Here is a 21617-nt window from a genome sequence, read left to right on the forward strand (position 1 = left end):
ACGTTGATAATATTCCAACCGGACAATAGCGTTTTCATTACAGAGGAAAAAGAAGGAAGGGCGTGCTTGCCTGCCTGCGCAGTAAACAACTCACTGGTCCCAGGCAGTCCACTGATTGACTGAGCTCCTATTCTCTGCCCAGTAACAGTAGACGCATGAAACAAGTTTCTAAAGACTGTTGACAGCCAATGGAAGCCTTAGGAAGTGCAAAATGACCCCACAGACACTGTAGTTTCGATAGGGATTAGATAGAAAAACTACAAGTCACTTCCTGGTTGGATTTCTTTCTCAGGTTTTTGCCTGCCATATGAGTTCTGTTATACTCACAGACATCATTCAACCAGTTTTAGAAACTTCAGGGTTTTATCTATCCAAATCTACTAATAATATGCATATCCTATCTTCCGGGCCCGAGAAGCAGGCAGTTTAATTTGGGCACGTTATTCATCTGAATTTCTGAATACTGCCCCCTACCCTAGAGAAGTTAAAGGTGTTTATTCTGCATTACGAAATCCTTGTCGACCCACTGTGCTGTCAGACTCAGCATGCTCATGAGGCTAACATCGCTGGTCCAAATGTCATTCGTGAAGCTAATAGCAGTGACGCCCATAGCAAGTAGCTCATGGATGTGCGTTTCAACAATACTGTGTAACTCCGGTAGGGCAACATCTGAAAAATAGCGCCTACTTGGTAGTGTGTACCGGGGCTCGAGGTGCTCGAACCAGTTCGGCAAAAGCCAACATCATCCATGACAGAGAACGGTTGATGGTCAAGGGCAATAAATTCCATTATCTTGGCGTGAATGGATTTCGCCTTTAAGTTGTCTCGCTGGAATTTTCTTAGTCTTTCAAATGACTGCTTGACTTGAACATGTTTAGTTGTTGGAAGTGTGCGCTTAGTTTTGTTATGCTTTTGTTCTAAGTAGGGGGGTGATGCACTTTCCAATGAGTAATTAGATCTGGTATTGAAAGATTTCACTTTCTCCCCTCCTCGGGAAATAATAGCAGCACAAATGTTGCATATGGCCTTTTTGTTATCTTCCTTTAAAACTTCAAAATAGATCCACACAGCTGACGTTGTGGGCTTGGTTAGGAATGCTGTGTTGCATGTGTAGTGCTGTATTTTTCGTGGCGTCATTACGTCATCTACATACGTTATATAGGTACAGTGGGGGGGAAAAGTATTTGATCCCCTGCTGATTTTGTACGTTTGCCCACTGACAAAGAAAGGATCAGTCTATAATTTTAATGGTAGTTTTATTTGAACAGTGAGAGACAGAATAACAACAAAAATATCCAGAAAAACACATGTCAAAAATGTTATAAATTGATTTTCATTTTAATGAGGGAATTAAGTATTTGACCCCCTCTCAATCAGAAAGATTTCTGGCTCCAAGGTGTCTTTTATACAGGTAACAAGCTGAGATTAGGAGCACACTCTTAAAGGGAGTGCTCCTAACCGCAGCTTGTTAACTGTAAAAAAAGACACCTGTCCACAGAAGCAATCAATCAATCAGATTCCAAACTCTCCACCATGGCCAAGACCAAAGAGCTCTCCAAGGATGTCAGGGACAAGATTGTAGACCTACACAAGGCTGGAATGGGCTACAAGACCATCGCCAAGCAGCTTGGTGAGAAGGTGACAACATTTGGTGTGATTATTCGCAAATGGAAGAAACACAAAAGAACTGTCAATATCCCTCGGCCTGGGGCTCCATGCAAGATCTCACCTCGTGGAGTTGCAATGATCATGAGAACGGTGAGGAATCAGCCCAGAACTACACGGGAGGATCTTGTCAATGATCTCAAGGCAGCTGGGACCATAGTCACCAACAAAACAATTGGTAACACACTACGCCGTGAAGGACTGAAATCCTGCAGCGCCCGCAAGGTCCCCCTGCTCAAGAAAGCACATATACATGCCCGTCCGAAGTTTGCCAATGAACATCTGAATGATTCAGAGGACAACTGGGTGAAAGTGTTGTGGTCAGATGAGACCAATATGGAGCTCTTTGACATCAACTCAACTCGCTGTGTTTGGAGGAGGAGGAATGCTGCCTCTGACCCCAAGAACACCATCTCCACCGTCAAACATGGAGTTGGAAACATTATGCTTTGGGGGTGTTTTTCTGCTAAGGGGACAGGACAACTTCACCGCATCAAAAGGACGATGGACGGGGCCATGTACCGTCAAATCTTGGGTGAGAACCTCCTTCCCTCAGCCAGGGCATTGAAAATGGGTCGTGGATGGGTATTCCAGCATGACAATGACCCAAAACATACGGCCAAGGCAACAAAGGAGTGGCTCAAGAAGAAGCACATTAAGGTCCTGGAGTGGCCAAGCCAGTCTCCAGACCTTAATCCCATAGAAAATCTGTGGAGGGAGCTGAAGGTTCGAGTTGCCAAACGTCAACCTCGAAACCTTAATGACTTGGAGAAGATCTGCAAAGAGGAGTGGGACAAAATCCCTCCTGAGATGTGTGCAAACCTGGTGGCCAACTACAAGAAACGTCTGACCTCTGTGATTGCCAACAAGGGTTTTGCCACCAAGTACTAAGTCATGTTTTGCAGAGGGGTCAAATACTTATTTCCCTCATTAAATGCAAATCATTTTATAACATTTTTGACATGCGCTTGTCTGGATTTTTTTCTTATTCTGTCTCTCACTGTTCAAATAAACCTACTATTAAAATTATAGACTGATCATTTCTTTGTAAGTGGGCAAACGTACACAATCAGCAGTGGATCAAATACTTTTTCCCCCCACTGTACCCACGTCAGCTTTGACATCAATTTTGCACATTGGCGTTAAACTAGACATCGGGCCGATGTTGGCATTTGTAGCTAATATCGGCCAATTCCGATATGCTTACCGATATACCGTGCATCCCTAGAAATAATAGAAAAGTGAAACATGTAATAATAGATACACAATGAGTAACGATAGCATGGCTATATACAAGGGGTACCAGTACCAAGTTGATGTGCAGGGATATGAGGTAATTGAGGTATATACTGTATGTACATATAACTAGGAATAAAGTGACCGATAGTAAACAGTAGCAGCAGCGTATGTGATGAGTTAAAAAAAAGTAAGTTCAGGTAGCTATTTGGTTAACTATTTAACGAACTATTTAGCTTATGGCTTGGGGGTAGAAGCTGTTCAGGGTCCTGTTGGTTTCAGAATTAGTGCATCAGTACCGCTTGCCGTGCGGTAGCAGAGAGAACAGTCTATGACTTGGGTGGTTGGAATCTTTCTCTGACACCACCTGGTATAGAGGTCCTGGTATGGAGCTCGGGCCTAGTGATGTACTGGGCTGTCTGCAGTACCCTAGTGCCTTGCAGTGCCGTACCAAGCAGTGATGAAGCCAGTCATGCTGTTCTCAATGATCAGGCAAGACTGCATGTAGTATTTTTACCTCTACAGTGTAGAGTCAACCATGTGGTGATATGAAACATTCCACATTGTTCCTCTGATTTATGTATCACTGGTGGGGAGACAGTTTCTGGATCAAAATATATGCAAGTAATGCTGTGACTTGGGATTTGATATCTTTTTACAATGATTAACACTGTCACTAGGCCGGGATGAAGTGGATATTCATATCCTCTCATGACTGGAGGTCAATGAGGTTATTCATTTTATTTTATTAATTTGCTTGATCTAATCATTTCATACATATGTATTCACAGGTGATGCGTGTGCTTCTCTTTCAACTTGATGCATGTTATTTGAATCTGGGTGTACAACAGCTCTTTTCAGGGTCCAGTTTGTGATCCTCAAAAATGTATTAGTAGTGTCTTTTTTGTTGTGAGTTCCACTTATTTTTTTGTACTGTCTACTAACTTTCCTGCCGGTTTGAATATTCATGAAACATGATCATCTTTGGCTCTGCTCCTTATGTTTATTCACAGATCCTCTGCTTGAAACAATTACGGGATGTGAAGTCTGATTCTGTTCTCAACTTGTTGACCTGCCCTGAGGATGTTGAACACCACTGTTACACCTTCAGCCATTTATTTTTTTCCTGTCAGTCGATGGGCTGACTGACCTCAAGGCGCAGAAGGTGTTTTAAGGTTTGTCGTCAGACACCAAATTATTCAGTCTGTTGTGAAAGACAAAGATATCCAGTCATTTCTAATTATTTATAATGTATGACAATAGTAGTTAAACACGACTCGAGAAATTATTGAATTACATATTCCTTGGCGGCAGTCAGCCTAGAGGTTTGAAATGTGAATCAGTTACTGAAGGGTGTCTAGTGTCATTTCCCAGCTGACCTCTGTGTACTAGTGTTGTGCCTTTTAGCTGGGCACATATGGGCCCTAAAATGTTCCATGGGCCCTAAAATGTTCCATGTGTGGTGTGCTGCGGCTGACCTGGTGCCTCTGCACGTGTGTTTTGGGGGGTTGGGAAAGGCTAAAGACAAAGTTCAATTTCTGGAAAAAAGGACAAAGCATTATCCTGTTGTATTTTAGGTATAGGAGGAGGTCTGGTCATCTAGTCTGGTGCAGTGGGGTGTTCCAGGTCCGCAACACTTGAGGAGAAAACTTCTTAATCATGATAAGGTATGGTAAACTTGTGACTGTACGTGTCATAGTCACTGTGTGGACCTCTATGAATCATTACTTAGCTAGGGACAGTTAGCTGCTTGCACATACAATAAATATTTATACAACTTTCTACAAAATTGGCTTGCCACTGTAAATGCTCAAAAACATGATGGTTCTTATCACACCGAAAGCGCACTTGATGATTAAATTATTTGTGTTGCTCCTTCCTTCACAGGTCCTCTGCTTGCCATACTAGAGGGACATAGTCTGTTTCCATCCTCAACTTGCGGACCTGCCCTGAGGATGTTTTACACCACTGTTGCGCCTTCAGCCATGTTGATTTACGACTGGTTGTCTTTGGACTACATGCGATGGGCTGACTGACCTGAACCTTTACCAGAACAGAAATACAATGTTCATCAGACTTTCCTCACATTGGATTACTCTCTGATTAGTTATGAGGTCACAGGAAATGGACTCATTACTCATAAATCATTGCAGCTCACTTGACTGCTTCTGACTGTGGGTAGCAGAGCTCTCTGGTGTTTCACTATTTGAAATTAAACAACAAAAATGTAAATGACCATTGTTTTACACTTCCGACATATCGCAGCAGTAAGAGTAGTATTCTACCCGACTCATATAAACAATATCCTTGAGTGTTTCGTTGATGAATGTATCTTTATAAGATTGTATTCCTTTTTTACCTGTAAAAAACCTGTAGACATGCATGACCCTGTAAATATTTTCAAGGAACATAAATCTCACTACTTGGTATTTTTATATGGGGATTGTGAGAAATATATTTGTAATGTACTTTTGTATGTTAATGGTAAATCAAAATAGTTTTAATTGGACTAGTCCATAAGATTTTTGTTAGGATTTGTTTGTCTTCACCAACTGTTCTTAATTATGCAACCTTTTTTGTCCAATTATCTCCACGTAATACAGCCATCTTTTCCATTCTTGGTTATCTGCCTCTGTAGCCTTTATCTAAACTTTCATTTTTTTGTATTACTTTATTATTTTTTATTGCTACTGTCTTCACATGGAGATGTTAGTTATGGGTTGATGATTCCAATTTGGCAACAGGTGCTTGGATAGTTGGGATTAAATAAGTATTGTTACGGTAATAAAAAATGTAAATATCGGTCCCACTTTAAACCAAGTACAAGTACTACATTCACAAATCATCTATAAGTGTTTGTCGTACTCTATGAAGGGTTACATACCCATTGCCACTGTAGAGTGAATTGCCAAATGTGACATAACTCAATATGTATGTTCACACACCATTTGTAGAGTATGACATATGGTTATCGACTATTTGTGAAGTATTTATGTAGTGTTTATGAAGCCTTTATGAATGCCATTTAATGCCTTTATAAGTTGTACTCAAAATTATAAATACTAGTATTATTAATAGACTTATATTTGTTTGGGGTGTTAAGTGAGCTAGCAAGTGTATTATGGCATTTAGGTGTTATGGATAATAGCTCTGGAGGAGAGGTCGAGCCAAAACAAAGTAAACACTGTTGCCTCCAGTACGATAGGTGGCGATATTGCACTGTTTATCTTGACTGCAAAACAAAGAAGCAGATGCAAATGTCCAATCTGGAGTATCATGGGTCATGCACTGCATACGTGGAGTGTCTGAAAGTGGGCGTGTCAACAGAAGTGGGTGTATGGAAAGCGAATCAGCTAATTGGGCAGATTTGTTGCCACTTGACCATTTTGTGTGTGGGCTGCACGACAAGTAGATTGTTGAAAACCGTAGCATTTTAGCTAACCTTAATACCGTCATTCTCCTAACCTGCCACGTTAATGATCCAAACCTGCTACGCATTTTAGCTAAGCCTAACACCTTTCCTAACCTTAACCTCATTCTACTAACATGCCACGTTAATTATCCTAACCTGCTACCTTCTTCTTTGGGATTTGGTTGGCGGATCGCATCCAACTTCGTAGTAAATCCTCGCAATCCCAAGTACTCCTCTGCCGCTGCCACCACAACCAGTATTTTCTGTGACTTTCGATCCATTTCTGCAGTACAATTGAGAACCATGGCTATAAATGCGAAAAAGCCAACCTTACTGAAGCACATGTTCTTCCCATCACTCTTTCTCGGTCTCTGCCTACTCACAGGAATCCTCTCAGGATCCCTCACCCTGTACCCATCTTCCACTACCAATCTTCACTGCTTTGGCATACAACACTTTCTGTACTACTCTAGGCCATCATTGTAAATAAGAATTGGTTCTTAACTGACTTGCCTAGTTAAATAAAGGTTAAATACATAACCCTGGCAACCTCAATCTGCCTTTCTCTCACTAGACACCTCCGATCTCCAGCCCCATGGGCACCCCCACAACTAACATGCATAACTTGTCCCACCGATACCACACATTCCATCGTCTTATGCCCTCCTGCACACTTCTCACATCTAGGCATCTCCCTCCTACACACTGCTGCAACATGCCCATAAACTTGACACCTAAAACACTGTAGTATTTTCAGGAAACAAAAGCTCTCACGGGATAACTGACACTTCCTACCCTGACCTTATCTGGCAAAGACTCTTCATAAAAAGCATGACAGACAAAGTCTTCTGTTTCCCCACACTCTCCATCGGATCTACATCTCACCAAACTGTGTGTCACAGACACCAGGAATCTTATGTTTCAACTGCTCCTCCTTAACACTTAAGTGTCGACCCCGTTATCACTCCTTTCATCGGCGCCCTTCTCTGGAGAGCAAAGCATGTCCCAATTCTTGTCCCTCATCGCGTAATCCGGATTACCCGCTCCCTCTGGGTGGAGGAAACACAATAAATCTACATGAGTCCACTCCTAGTTACCTTCACCAACTCAACAGTTCCCAACCTATCCTCCCCCACAGTTTGACACCACATATGTTTCAGCCAAAATGAAATGATCCATTGGCTCTACAAATCTGACTCCCACTGGGCCAAAATCATCCTTATCATTCTCGGGACGAGGCCTGAATTCTCATTGAAGAAATATTTGATCATCATACAGTTCTCTTTTGCCCAAATTATAATCTATAACAAACAAAATGGACTGCGTTTTGTAGACTTGACCATTTGCCAAAGTAAAAAAAAAAGCGTTTAGAAGGACTGCCAGGGCGAATTGAGTTATTGCACATCAAGGCAGGCCTTCCCTTACGGAAAAATTCAAATACATTATAGAACGGCGCAAATAGGATCTCACTATCTCGTGCTTCACTCTGCCCACCTCCTTGTTCTATGATTATTTTGATCCAATTGGAAACGACAGGCTATATATTGGGTTAATTTTCAAAAAAGATTTGCTCCAAATATGCAGTAACCCGTTATTTGAATCTGAACCGAGAAAGATGAACCCGGAAACATAACGCCCGAGCGGAGTTTCCACATCCGGTTTTCAGCGGAAAATGAAGCTAGTTTACGCGGAACCACAGCATGTGTACTTTTTTTGTGACTAAGATTTCGCTAAGTGTCTAGAATGATTTTCCAATGCCTCGACACGCAGCGTCGAACTCAAAGCATTCCGTTTACATTTTCGGAATAAGCTAACCAGTTACCCACCTGGAAGTACTTTGCCGTAGCACCAACTTTTTTTTTCTAATTCCAAACTGTCGTATGGAAGGTTTAGGGGGACCTGCAAAATCAAGGTAGCTACAGTAATTGCTAACTAACGTTAGCTAGTTGAGCTACTCTATTTATCTGAGCCACTAGTCTATGACAAACAATAGGCAACTCCATGTACAGATAATTCATGTATTTCAATCAATGCGCCCTTGCAAGTGGCATATTTGCCGTCAATATAGACTTCAATACATAGTTAGCGAGCAAGATGATTTGGCTACTTGGTGGTACTCACTATTCGTTTATGTTGTGTGCCAAGTCTCATTGGATCTAACATTACTGCAGTGAGATGCAAGTTAGGATTGTCAGGTAGCCTGAGGCTAGTTTGATAAGCTGTATGGGGGTAATTCAGGACACAAAGCACCCATTAGGTGTTGTGGTGTAATAAACAGTCGTGTTTACATGCAGACATAGGGAAGTAGTGTGGGTGGACTCCCTTGGTCAGTTGGTATAGGCCTAACGTTACACTTGGAATCACCACTATCTAATATTGCAGAACGTATTTCCTCAGAATATTCCCATTCTCACTTTGATTTATAGGCTTAAGGAGATAGGCCTGGTCAGCTACTTGGAAATTACTAGGTCTAGCCAAACTATATTTAAGTTGACCCTGGGTGTCACCCAGATAGCTAGTTTAGTTGGTGTGAGATGGATGTAGATATAAAGCCAGAGGAGGAGGAGGTGGGGATATCCCCAGCTGTCATTTGGTCTGACACTTTTGATGCAGGTTATTCATGTGCCGAAAATAGATATGACACAGCAAAACAACGTCTTATTTGTAATCGGTTAGAAGATACAAAATCAAATGATAGCGAGATTAAAATGAAATCAACAAAAGTTGGTGCGCCACTTCAAACAGCTGTAAATGTGGGTGGTATAGGTGTTGTTCGTGTTCACACAGAACAGGATAGCCCAAGCACCTCTGTAGGGAATTTAATCAAAGAGGAGCCATGTTTTTACATGTCACCCAGTGATATTCAGATTGGAAAAGTATGTACCTTGTCTCGGTCTGTCCTGGTCAGCAACATTAAACAGGCAAATGTGATGTCCTTTGCAGAGAAAGTGGTGAAAAACTGCTACCCCTTGTGTAAAGAAATAGGTGTGGAATTTGATGTGAGATCCAAACCACTATCCAAAACAAAACTTGACTCACAGTTACTGACTAATGGTGTAATGTATGAGGTTCATAAGTTTGCAAAAAATACAAAAAGGAGTTATACGTATACTGTCTATAATATTCTGAAATATAATTTTAATGTATGTTTTCAAAATCAGAAACGCTGTCAAGATGCCTTACGTATTGCATCTAAACTGAATAGAATTGCCAAACGGAAACATGTCGCAAATAAAGACTTTTCAAAAAAAGTGTTTATAATACCGCTTGTGCCTAGACAATACAAGGAAAAAGAACCTACTTCACCTGCAAGATTCTCAAAAAGACAATTGGATTTGAAAAGGATACAAGAGGCAAATGATACAGAGGAGAAGAGGAACTGTCAGAAGATGGTTAGCAAGACCGGTTTGAAAAATCTGGTCGCTGATGCAAGGACTGTATGGTCTCTGCATGATGAAGAGATCATCTCTATCGAAACAGCTGAAACTGTCAAGCTTGGCCAAGATAATGGACCCACTGACTTCTGCTTAAAGGAGTCTGATGTTCACTCTGGGGTCACAGAGCAAACCCCATGCCCAGAGAACTACCAAGTTGACATTTGCAGGAAAATGATCAATGAAATTGTTACGAGTGGTGAAATGCAACAGATGAGATGGATTTTTGTACCTTTTTCAAACTGTTTTGGTGTTGGGACTGGTTCGGAAAAGAAATTTCAACAAATCCTTGCTGAATACAGATCAGACATCCTACCACTGGTAGTTGAGAAACATTGTGGCTTTAGTTCCACTGAAAAGACAATGATGTGCCTTGTAAGTCAGCTCTTCTGTGGCTTACATTTGATTGATGGCTTAGCTCACCAGGCAAAAACAACTCTTCTACTTTGGGAAAATATGATTTTAGGAGATAAAGAAGTAGGAGTCCATAGCTCCCCTAACATTGGGACAACAGAGTTGGAGTCTGGAACAGTGCGTTTGGTGAGTTCTGTGAGTGATGCTGTGCAAGAGCTTGGATGGGCAGAGGACGGTCAGCTTGTTCCGTTCGAAAGCTTTTTGACCAGCAAAAAAGAATTTGAAGAAGTTCCTTTGTCTCTATCCATTGGACACAGAATTGATGGTCTGTTTCATAATTCTGCTGGAGTGTGTAGCATCCATGATGATTTGGTTGAGTTTACCAGTACGTACGGAGCTGAGAGTAGTTTGCTTGCTGCAGTTGTTGCTGATTTGGAGGTTCAACAGTTCAAGGCCGGATGCAGAGCTCTGGGTCTGGTTTCCAAGCTTATCATTGATCCTCTCTGGAGAGCCTTAACTTTGAAGGGAAACGTGTTGGAGATGGAAGAAAGATACCAAACCCTTGTTACCAAACTTAAGGAATGGCAGGAAGATGGGAGAGACCTTGTTAAAGGAAATGCATGCTTGTTTGATGACATTGATGTACCCAAGAACCTTGTGTTTGACAGGGTTACCATGTGGACCGACACAGACTTTTTTGAGTTGACTGTTCAGATTGTTGAGTTGATCCTAGCCAGTTTTCTGAAGGTATGTTCTATGATGCTTCCAGTCGAACCAGAGCTCCTGTCAAAGAAAAATGATCGATTCAGGAAGGATTTGGCAATATTAGATCAATTGCAAAAAGCTAAGTCAAATGCAGTCAGTATTGCCATTGAAGGCATGGACATGTGCAAGAAGAATCACACTTGGGAATGGCTGTCCTTTTTGGATGAACCAAAAATAGTGTCAATGAGGAAAACATTCCAGACAGTGTAGACAAAGGAAGAAGAAAAGCTCTCTGCCACACCTGCAGAAGAATGGAAATGGTAAAGGAATAGACATGAGACAGGATATGTATTTTTTAATTTTAATTTATCTATTTACTAATGAACCACAGTACAGAACCTTACCTGTTAGGGCTAGGGGGCAGCATTGACACGGCTGGATAAAAAACATACCCGATTTAATCTGGTTACCACTCCTACTCAGTAACTAGAATATGCATATACTTATTACATATGGATAGAAAACACCCTAAATTTTCTAAAACTGTTTGAATGGTGTCTGTGAGTATAACAGAACTCAAATGGCAGGTCAAAACCTGAGAGATTCCTTTACAGGAAGTGGCCTGTCTGACCATTTCTGGAACTTCTTTGCCATCTCTATCATTTACTAAGGATCTCTGCTCTAACGTGACACTTCCCACGTCGTCCATAGGCTCTCATAGCCCGGGAAAAAAGAGAATGTCGTCATTCCAGCCCCAGGCTGAAACACATTATCGCCTTTCTCAAGTGGCCCATCAAGAGACACTAGCTTATGCGCGTGACCCCGACCGCCCCCGCCTTTGGGATTTTTTCCTCTGTTTGCCGAAAAGGAGATTCCCTGTCGGAATTTTACCGCTTTTCTACGAGAAAAATGACGTAAAAATTGATTTTAAACAGCGGTTGACATGCTTCGACGTACGGCAATTGAATACTTTGAATTTTATTGTCAGGAATTGCGCCAAGCGCGCGACACTTCTTTACTATTTCGGATAGTGTCTGGAACGCACGAACAAAACGCCGCTATTCGGATATAACGATGGATTATTTTGGACCAAACCAACATTTGTTATTGAAGTAGACGTCCTGGGTGTGCATTCTGACGAAGACAACAAAAGGTAATGACATTTTTATAATAGTAAATATGATTATGGTGAGTGCTAAACTTGCCGGGTGTCTAAATAGCGAGCCCGTGATGCCTGGGCTATATACTTAGAATATTGCAAAATGTGCTTTCACCAAAAAGCTATTTTAAAATCGGACATATCGAGTGCATAGAGGAGGTCTGTATCTATAATTCTTAAAATAATTGTTATGCTTTTTGTGAACGTTTATCGTGAGTAATTTAGTAAAATGTTAGCTAATTCCCCGTAAGTTTGCGGGGGGTATGCTAGTTCTGAACGTCACATGCTAATGTAAAAAGCTGTTTTTTGATATAAATATGAACTTGATTGAACAAAACATGCATGTATTGTATAACATAATGTCCTAGGGTTGTCATCTGATGAAGATCATCAAAGGTGAGTGCTGCATTTAGCTGTCTTCTGGGTTTTGGTGACATTATATGCTGGCTTGAAAAATGGGTGTCTGATTATTTCTGGCTTGGTACTCTGCTGACATAATCTAATGTTTTGCTTTCGTTGTAAAGCCTTTTTGAAATCGGACAGTGTGGTTAGATTAACGAGAGTCTTATCTTTAAATGGCTGTAAAATAGTCATATGTTTGAGAAATTGAAGTAATAGGATTTTGAAGATTTTGAAAATCGCGCCACAGGCTGGCAGTGGATGTTACGTAGGTGGGACGAATTCGTCCCGCCGGTCACATAGAGGTTAATAGCATGGCATCTTTCAAAAAATGCATGGAATGTGCTATTTTTTTCTAGCACCTTAGCTTTTGTGTTTAGACTGGTGAAAGATAAACAGCAATGCAACCTCAGATGAGTTCAGACAAGTAGATACAAGTATAATATAGTTACATTATATACCTATTTTGTGGTATACTGTATTGCCTAAATATGTTCAAACGTGGTGTCAGTAAATGTTGAATGTCGAATAACGCTTATCCATTTTGTACCACATGTGAATGGTTCCACGTGCTTACCTGTTTTTATATTGTTTGAAATCCAATGTAGAGGTTTTTCAGGAAGTGTGCTGTCAGGAAAAGTGTAGAGGCAATAGTTGAATTTGCAGATTCCCTTGGCCTTCTATTCCCTTTTGATGCCTGGTCATGTTTATGAAAAAAAGAACATGATCATTTTGAAAGGAGACCAGTCGTTTTTTTTGTGTTATTAGCTGATTTCTGGACCATTTTCCCCCTCACTTTTTGTATGACCATTGAATTGCCTACTTGAATGGTCAACTTAAATAGAAACAAGATGGAGAGCAAGGCTCTGAAAGTTGTCAACTTTTCCACTGTCAAAATGAGTCATGCTTTGTTTTAATTGTTTTTAAATACATTTTTAAATCATATTTTCGTTATCCATTTTTGAGAGCCTGTTTTATCTCTATATTTTTGTTGGAGATCAAGATGTTTTCATTAGGACAAATGCACACTGGACTGCAGTGCTTTTGTATCTGCTGCAGCATTCAACCTTCCACATTACTGTAGACTTCAGGAAGAACATGCTTTTAGATATAAACATCAAATAATTAGCATAAGGTGAGAGCTTCATTCACTTCGAAAACTATTCACTGTTTCAATTAAGTAGCTATTTAGTTTCTTCTGTTTTTTGTTTTGTTTACTATGACAATGCATTCTGTCTTTCTGCAGGCCGAGTTCCAGGTTTGTGATGTCCACCATGAGAGATTCTTATTGAAGTTTAACCAGTGACTGTGTGTACCAGTGTTTCCTCTGGAAATGTTGTTAGCTGTGGGGGAAAACTTAGCAGGGGTGGGGGGGTCCCCCTTTTTTTGTGTGTTCTGGGGACCTCCCTGTAAAACTTAATATGTATAAGTACTCTGAACCTAGGTTCTGGTGACTTTTTAAAAGGAAAAAACTCAAAGGGAGAGGGACAAAGAGCATCTACTTTCACATTTAAATGTTCTTACTCGTTTCATTGCAGAGAAGTCCCTCTCACAATTAACGGAAGACACTGGTATAGTCAGTGTGATTGCTGCTATCTGGCTTTGGCAGGGGTAGAGCTGCCCCCACTCATCAAACTGTGAGGCCAGCTTTGTCATTGCTGTCAGCTTGTCCAACCTCTGAAATACATGAAAAACTAAGATATGTACACATTAAACAAGAGCCAACAGAGTGGTAGTTCAACAGGAAAAAGTGTTGGGCAACACTGGCCTGAAATATTCTCATCAAAAGATTGTCACACTCATGCCATACCTTGAATGCTTCAACTAGCACATGTTGCTTGTAAAAGAGGGCCACTCTTGCAGCAAGAACTGCCTGGAGAGGAGGGTCAGGTTAACCTCTCTTGGGTATGTGGGACGTGACCGTCCCACCCGCGGTACACACTATCAACAGCCAGTGAAATAGCAGGGCGGCAAATTCAAAACAACAAAAATCTCATAATTCAAATTTCTCAAACACACAAGTATTATACACCATTTTAAAGATCCTCCTTAATCCGACCACAGTGTCCGATTTCAAAAAGGCTTTACGGCGAAAGCATAAAATTTGATTATGTTAGGACAGCGCCTAAACAAGAAAAACCACACAGCCATTTTCCAAGCAAGGAGAGGCGTCACAAAAACCAGAAATACAGCTAAAATTCATCACTAACCTTTGATGATCTTCATCAGATGACACTCCCAGGACTCAGTGTTACAAAATACATGTATATTTTGTTCGATAAAGTTCATATTTATATCCATAAACCGCATTTTACATTGGCGCGTGATGTTCAGAAAATGTATTCCCACCAAACCTCCGGTGAATGAGCACATCAATTTACAAAAATACTCATCATAAACGTTGATAAAATTTACAACAGTTATTGAAAGAATTATAGATATACTTCTCCTTAATGTAACCGCTGTGTCAGATTTTAAAATAGCTTTACGGCGAAAGCACATTTTTCAGTATTCTGAGTACAGAGCTCAGCCATCAAAGCAAGCTATACAGTTACCCGCCAAGTTCTGGAGTCAATAAACTCAGAATTAGTATTATAAATATTCCCTTACCTTTGCTGATCTTCGTTGGAATGCACTCCCAGGACTCCCACTTCCACAAGAAATGTTATTTTTGTTCGAAAAACTCCATATTTATGTCCAAATACCTCCTTTTGTTCACGCGTTCAGATCACAAATCCAAAGGCATAACGCGTGAGTGTAAAACCAGAGACGAAAAGTCAAATGGTTCCATTACCGTTCGTAGAAACATGTCAAACGATGTTTACAATCAATCCTTTGGGTCTTTTTAACATAAAACGTTGATAATATTCCAACCGGACAATAGCGTTTTCATTACAGAGGAAAAAGAAGGAAGGGCGTGCTTGCCTGCCTGCGCAGTAAACAACTCACTGGTCCCAGGCAGTCCACTGATTGACTGAGCTCCTATTCTCTGCCCAGTAACAGTAGACGCATGAAACAAGTTTCTAAAGACTGTTGACAGCCAATGGAAGCCTTAGGAAGTGCAAAATGACCCCACAGACACTGTAGTTTCGATAGGGATTAGATAGAAAAACTACAAGTCACTTCCTGGTTGGATTTCTTTCTCAGGTTTTTGCCTGCCATATGAGTTCTGTTATACTCACAGACATCATTCAACCAGTTTTAGAAACTTCAGGGTTTTATCTATCCAAATCTACTAATAATATGCATATCCTATCTTCCGGGCCCGAGAAGCAGGCAGTTTAATTTGGGCACGTTATTCATCTGAATTTCTGAATACTGCCCCCTACCCTAGAGAAGTTAAAGGTGTTTATTCTGCATTACGAAATCCTTGTCGACCCACTGTGCTGTCAGACTCAGCATGCTCATGAGGCTAACATCGCTGGTCCAAATGTCATTCGTGAAGCTAATAGCAGTGACGCCCATAGCAAGTAGCTCATGGATGTGCGTTTCAACAATACTGTGTAACTCCGGTAGGGCAACATCTGAAAAATAGCGCCTACTTGGTAGTGTGTACCGGGGCTCGAGGTGCTCGAACCAGTTCGGCAAAAGCCAACATCATCCATGACAGAGAACGGTTGATGGTCAAGGGCAATAAATTCCATTATCTTGGCGTGAATGGATTTCGCCTTTAAGTTGTCTCGCTGGAATTTTCTTAGTCTTTCAAATGACTGCTTGACTTGAACATGTTTAGTTGTTGGAAGTGTGCGCTTAGTTTTGTTATGCTTTTGTTCTAAGTAGGGGGGTGATGCACTTTCCAATGAGTAATTAGATCTGGTATTGAAAGATTTCACTTTCTCCCCTCCTCGGGAAATAATAGCAGCACAAATGTTGCATATGGCCTTTTTGTTATCTTCCTTTAAAACTTCAAAATAGATCCACACAGCTGACGTTGTGGGCTTGGTTAGGAATGCTGTGTTGCATGTGTAGTGCTGTATTTTTCGTGGCGTCATTACGTCATCTACATACGTTATATAGGTACAGTGGGGGGGAAAAGTATTTGATCCCCTGCTGATTTTGTACGTTTGCCCACTGACAAAGAAAGGATCAGTCTATAATTTTAATGGTAGTTTTATTTGAACAGTGAGAGACAGAATAACAACAAAAATATCCAGAAAAACACATGTCAAAAATGTTATAAATTGATTTTCATTTTAATGAGGGAATTAAGTATTTGACCCCCTCTCAATCAGAAAGATTTCTGGCTCCAAGGTGTCTTTTATACAGGTAACAAGCTGAGATTAGGAGCACACTCTTAAAGGGAGTGCTCCTAACCGCAGCTTGTTAACTGTAAAAAAAGACACCTGTCCACAGAAGCAATCAATCAATCAGATTCCAAACTCTCCACCATGGCCAAGACCAAAGAGCTCTCCAAGGATGTCAGGGACAAGATTGTAGACCTACACAAGGCTGGAATGGGCTACAAGACCATCGCCAAGCAGCTTGGTGAGAAGGTGACAACATTTGGTGTGATTATTCGCAAATGGAAGAAACACAAAAGAACTGTCAATATCCCTCGGCCTGGGGCTCCATGCAAGATCTCACCTCGTGGAGTTGCAATGATCATGAGAACGGTGAGGAATCAGCCCAGAACTACACGGGAGGATCTTGTCAATGATCTCAAGGCAGCTGGGACCATAGTCACCAACAAAACAATTGGTAACACACTACGCCGTGAAGGACTGAAATCCTGCAGCGCCCGCAAGGTCCCCCTGCTCAAGAAAGCACATATACATGCCCGTCCGAAGTTTGCCAATGAACATCTGAATGATTCAGAGGACAACTGGGTGAAAGTGTTGTGGTCAGATGAGACCAATATGGAGCTCTTTGACATCAACTCAACTCGCTGTGTTTGGAGGAGGAGGAATGCTGCCTCTGACCCCAAGAACACCATCTCCACCGTCAAACATGGAGTTGGAAACATTATGCTTTGGGGGTGTTTTTCTGCTAAGGGGACAGGACAACTTCACCGCATCAAAAGGACGATGGACGGGGCCATGTACCGTCAAATCTTGGGTGAGAACCTCCTTCCCTCAGCCAGGGCATTGAAAATGGGTCGTGGATGGGTATTCCAGCATGACAATGACCCAAAACATACGGCCAAGGCAACAAAGGAGTGGCTCAAGAAGAAGCACATTAAGGTCCTGGAGTGGCCAAGCCAGTCTCCAGACCTTAATCCCATAGAAAATCTGTGGAGGGAGCTGAAGGTTCGAGTTGCCAAACGTCAACCTCGAAACCTTAATGACTTGGAGAAGATCTGCAAAGAGGAGTGGGACAAAATCCCTCCTGAGATGTGTGCAAACCTGGTGGCCAACTACAAGAAACGTCTGACCTCTGTGATTGCCAACAAGGGTTTTGCCACCAAGTACTAAGTCATGTTTTGCAGAGGGGTCAAATACTTATTTCCCTCATTAAATGCAAATCATTTTATAACATTTTTGACATGCGCTTGTCTGGATTTTTTTCTTATTCTGTCTCTCACTGTTCAAATAAACCTACTATTAAAATTATAGACTGATCATTTCTTTGTAAGTGGGCAAACGTACACAATCAGCAGTGGATCAAATACTTTTTCCCCCCACTGTACCCACGTCAGCTTTGACATCAATTTTGCACATTGGCGTTAAACTAGACATCGGGCCGATGTTGGCATTTGTAGCTAATATCGGCCAATTCCGATATGCTTACCGATATACCGTGCATCCCTAGAAATAATAGAAAAGTGAAACATGTAATAATAGATACACAATGAGTAACGATAGCATGGCTATATACAAGGGGTACCAGTACCAAGTTGATGTGCAGGGATATGAGGTAATTGAGGTATATACTGTATGTACATATAACTAGGAATAAAGTGACCGATAGTAAACAGTAGCAGCAGCGTATGTGATGAGTTAAAAAAAAGTAAGTTCAGGTAGCTATTTGGTTAACTATTTAACGAACTATTTAGCTTATGGCTTGGGGGTAGAAGCTGTTCAGGGTCCTGTTGGTTTCAGAATTAGTGCATCAGTACCGCTTGCCGTGCGGTAGCAGAGAGAACAGTCTATGACTTGGGTGGTTGGAATCTTTCTCTGACACCACCTGGTATAGAGGTCCTGGTATGGAGCTCGGGCCTAGTGATGTACTGGGCTGTCTGCAGTACCCTAGTGCCTTGCAGTGCCGTACCAAGCAGTGATGAAGCCAGTCATGCTGTTCTCAATGATCAGGCAAGACTGCATGTAGTATTTTTACCTCTACAGTGTAGAGTCAACCATGTGGTGATATGAAACATTCCACATTGTTCCTCTGATTTATGTATCACTGGTGGGGAGACAGTTTCTGGATCAAAATATATGCAAGTAATGCTGTGACTTGGGATTTGATATCTTTTTACAATGATTAACACTGTCACTAGGCCGGGATGAAGTGGATATTCATATCCTCTCATGACTGGAGGTCAATGAGGTTATTCATTTTATTTTATTAATTTGCTTGATCTAATCATTTCATACATATGTATTCACAGGTGATGCGTGTGCTTCTCTTTCAACTTGATGCATGTTATTTGAATCTGGGTGTACAACAGCTCTTTTCAGGGTCCAGTTTGTGATCCTCAAAAATGTATTAGTAGTGTCTTTTTTGTTGTGAGTTCCACTTATTTTTTTGTACTGTCTACTAACTTTCCTGCCGGTTTGAATATTCATGAAACATGATCATCTTTGGCTCTGCTCCTTATGTTTATTCACAGATCCTCTGCTTGAAACAATTACGGGATGTGAAGTCTGATTCTGTTCTCAACTTGTTGACCTGCCCTGAGGATGTTGAACACCACTGTTACACCTTCAGCCATTTATTTTTTTCCTGTCAGTCGATGGGCTGACTGACCTCAAGGCGCAGAAGGTGTTTTAAGGTTTGTCGTCAGACACAAATTATTCAGAGTCTGTTGTGAAAGACAAAGATATCCAGTCATTTCTAATTATTTATAATGTATGACAATAGTAGTTAAACACGACTCGAGAAATTATTGAATTACATATTCCTTGGCGGCAGTCAGCCTAGAGGTTTGAAATGTGAATCAGTTACTGAAGGGTGTCTAGTGTCATTTCCCAGCTGACCTCTGTGTACTAGTGTTGTGCCTTTTAGCTGGGCACATATGGGCCCTAAAATGTTCCATGTGTGGTGTGCTGCGGCTGACCTGGTGCCTCTGCACGTGTGTTTTGGGGGGTTGGGAAAGGCTAAAGACAAAGTTCAATTTCTGGAAAAAAGGACAAAGCATTATCCTGTTGTATTTTAGGTATAGGAGGATGGTCTGGTCATCTAGTCTGGTGCAGTGGGGTGTTCCAGGTCCGCAACACTTGAGGAGAAAACTTCTTAATCATGATAAGGTATGGTAAACTTGTGACTGTACGTGTCATAGTCACTGTGTGGACCTCTATGAATCATTACTTAGCTAGGGACAGTTAGCTGCTTGCACATACAATAAATATTTATACAACTTTCTACAAATTAGCTTGCCACTGTAAATGCTCAAAAACATGATGGTTCTTATCACACCGAAAGCGCACTTGATGATTAAATTATTTGTGTTGCTCCTTCCTTCACAGGTCCTCTGCTTGCCATACTAGAGGGACATAGTCTGTTTCTATCCTCAACTTGCGGACCTGCCCTGAGGATGTTATACACCACTGTTGCGCCTTCAGCCATGTTGATTTCCGACTGGTTGTCTTTGGACTACATGCCATGGGCTGACTGACCTGAACCTTTACCAGAACAGAAATACAATGTTCATCAGACTTTCCTCACATTGGACTACTCTCTGATTAGTTATGAGGTCACAGGAAATGGACTCATTACTCATAAATCATTGCAGCTCACTTGACTGCTTCTGACTGTGGGTAGCAGAGCTCTCTGGTGTTTCACTATTTGAAATTAAACAACAAAAATGTAAATGACCATTGTTTTACACTTCCGACATATCGCAGCAGTAAGAGTAGTATTCTACCCGACTCATATAAACAATATCCTTGAGTGTTTCGTTGATGAATGTATCTTTATAAGATTGTATTACTTTTTTACCTGTAAAAAACCTGTAGACATGCATGACCCTGTAAATATTTTCAAGGAACATAAATCTCACTACTTGGTATTTTTATATGGGGATTGTGAGAAATATATTTGTAATGTACTTTTGTATGTTAATGGTAAATCCAAATAGTTTTAATTGGACTAGTCCATAAGATTTTTGTTAGGATTTGTTTGTCTTCACCAACTGTTCTTAATTATGCAACCTTTTTTGTCCAATTATCTCCACGTAATACAGCCATCTTTTCCATTCTTGGTTATCTGCCTCTGTAGCCTTTATCTAAACTTTCATTTTTTTGTATTACTTTATTTTTTATTGCTACTGTCTTCACATGGAGATGTTAGTTATGGGTTGATGATTCCAATTTGGCAACAGGTGCTTGGATAGTTGGGATTAAATAAGTATTGTTACGGTAATAAAAAATGTAAATATCGGTCCCACTTTAAACCAAGTACTACATTCACAAATCATCTATAAGTGTTTGTCGTACTCTATGAAGGGTTACATACCCATTGCCACTGTAGAGTGAATTGCCAAATGTGACATAACTCAATATGTATGTTCACACACCATTTGTAGAGTATGACATATGGTTATAGACTATTTGTGAAGTATTTATGTAGTGTTTATGAAGCCTTTATGAATGCTATTTAATGCCTTTATAAGTTGTACTCAAAATTATAAATACTAGTATTATTAATAGACTTATATTTGTTTGGGGTGTTAAGTGAGCTAGCAAGTGTATTATGGCATTTAGGTGTTATGGATAATAGCTCTGGAGGAGAGGTCGAGCCAAAACAAAGTAAACACTGTTGCCTCCAGTACGATAGGTGGCGATATTGCACTGTTTATCTTGACTGCAAAACAAAGAAGCAGATGCAAATGTCCAATCTGGAGTATCATGGGTCATGCACTGCATACGTGGAGTGTCTGAAAGTGGGCGTGTCAACAGAAGTGGGTGTATGGAAAGCGAATCAGCTAATTGGGCAGATTTGTTGCCACTTGACCATTTTGTGTGTGGGCTGCACGACAAGTAGATTGTTGAAAACCGTAGCATTTTAGCTAACCTTAATACCGTCATTCTCCTAACCTGCCACGTTAATTATCCAAACCTGCTACGCATTTTAGCTAAGCCTAACACCTTTCCTA

This window comes from Salmo salar, chromosome 26 (genome assembly GCF_965601325.2).
Source record: "Salmo salar chromosome 26, fSalSal1, whole genome shotgun sequence".
Classification (NCBI taxonomy): domain Eukaryota; kingdom Metazoa; phylum Chordata; class Actinopteri; order Salmoniformes; family Salmonidae; genus Salmo; species Salmo salar.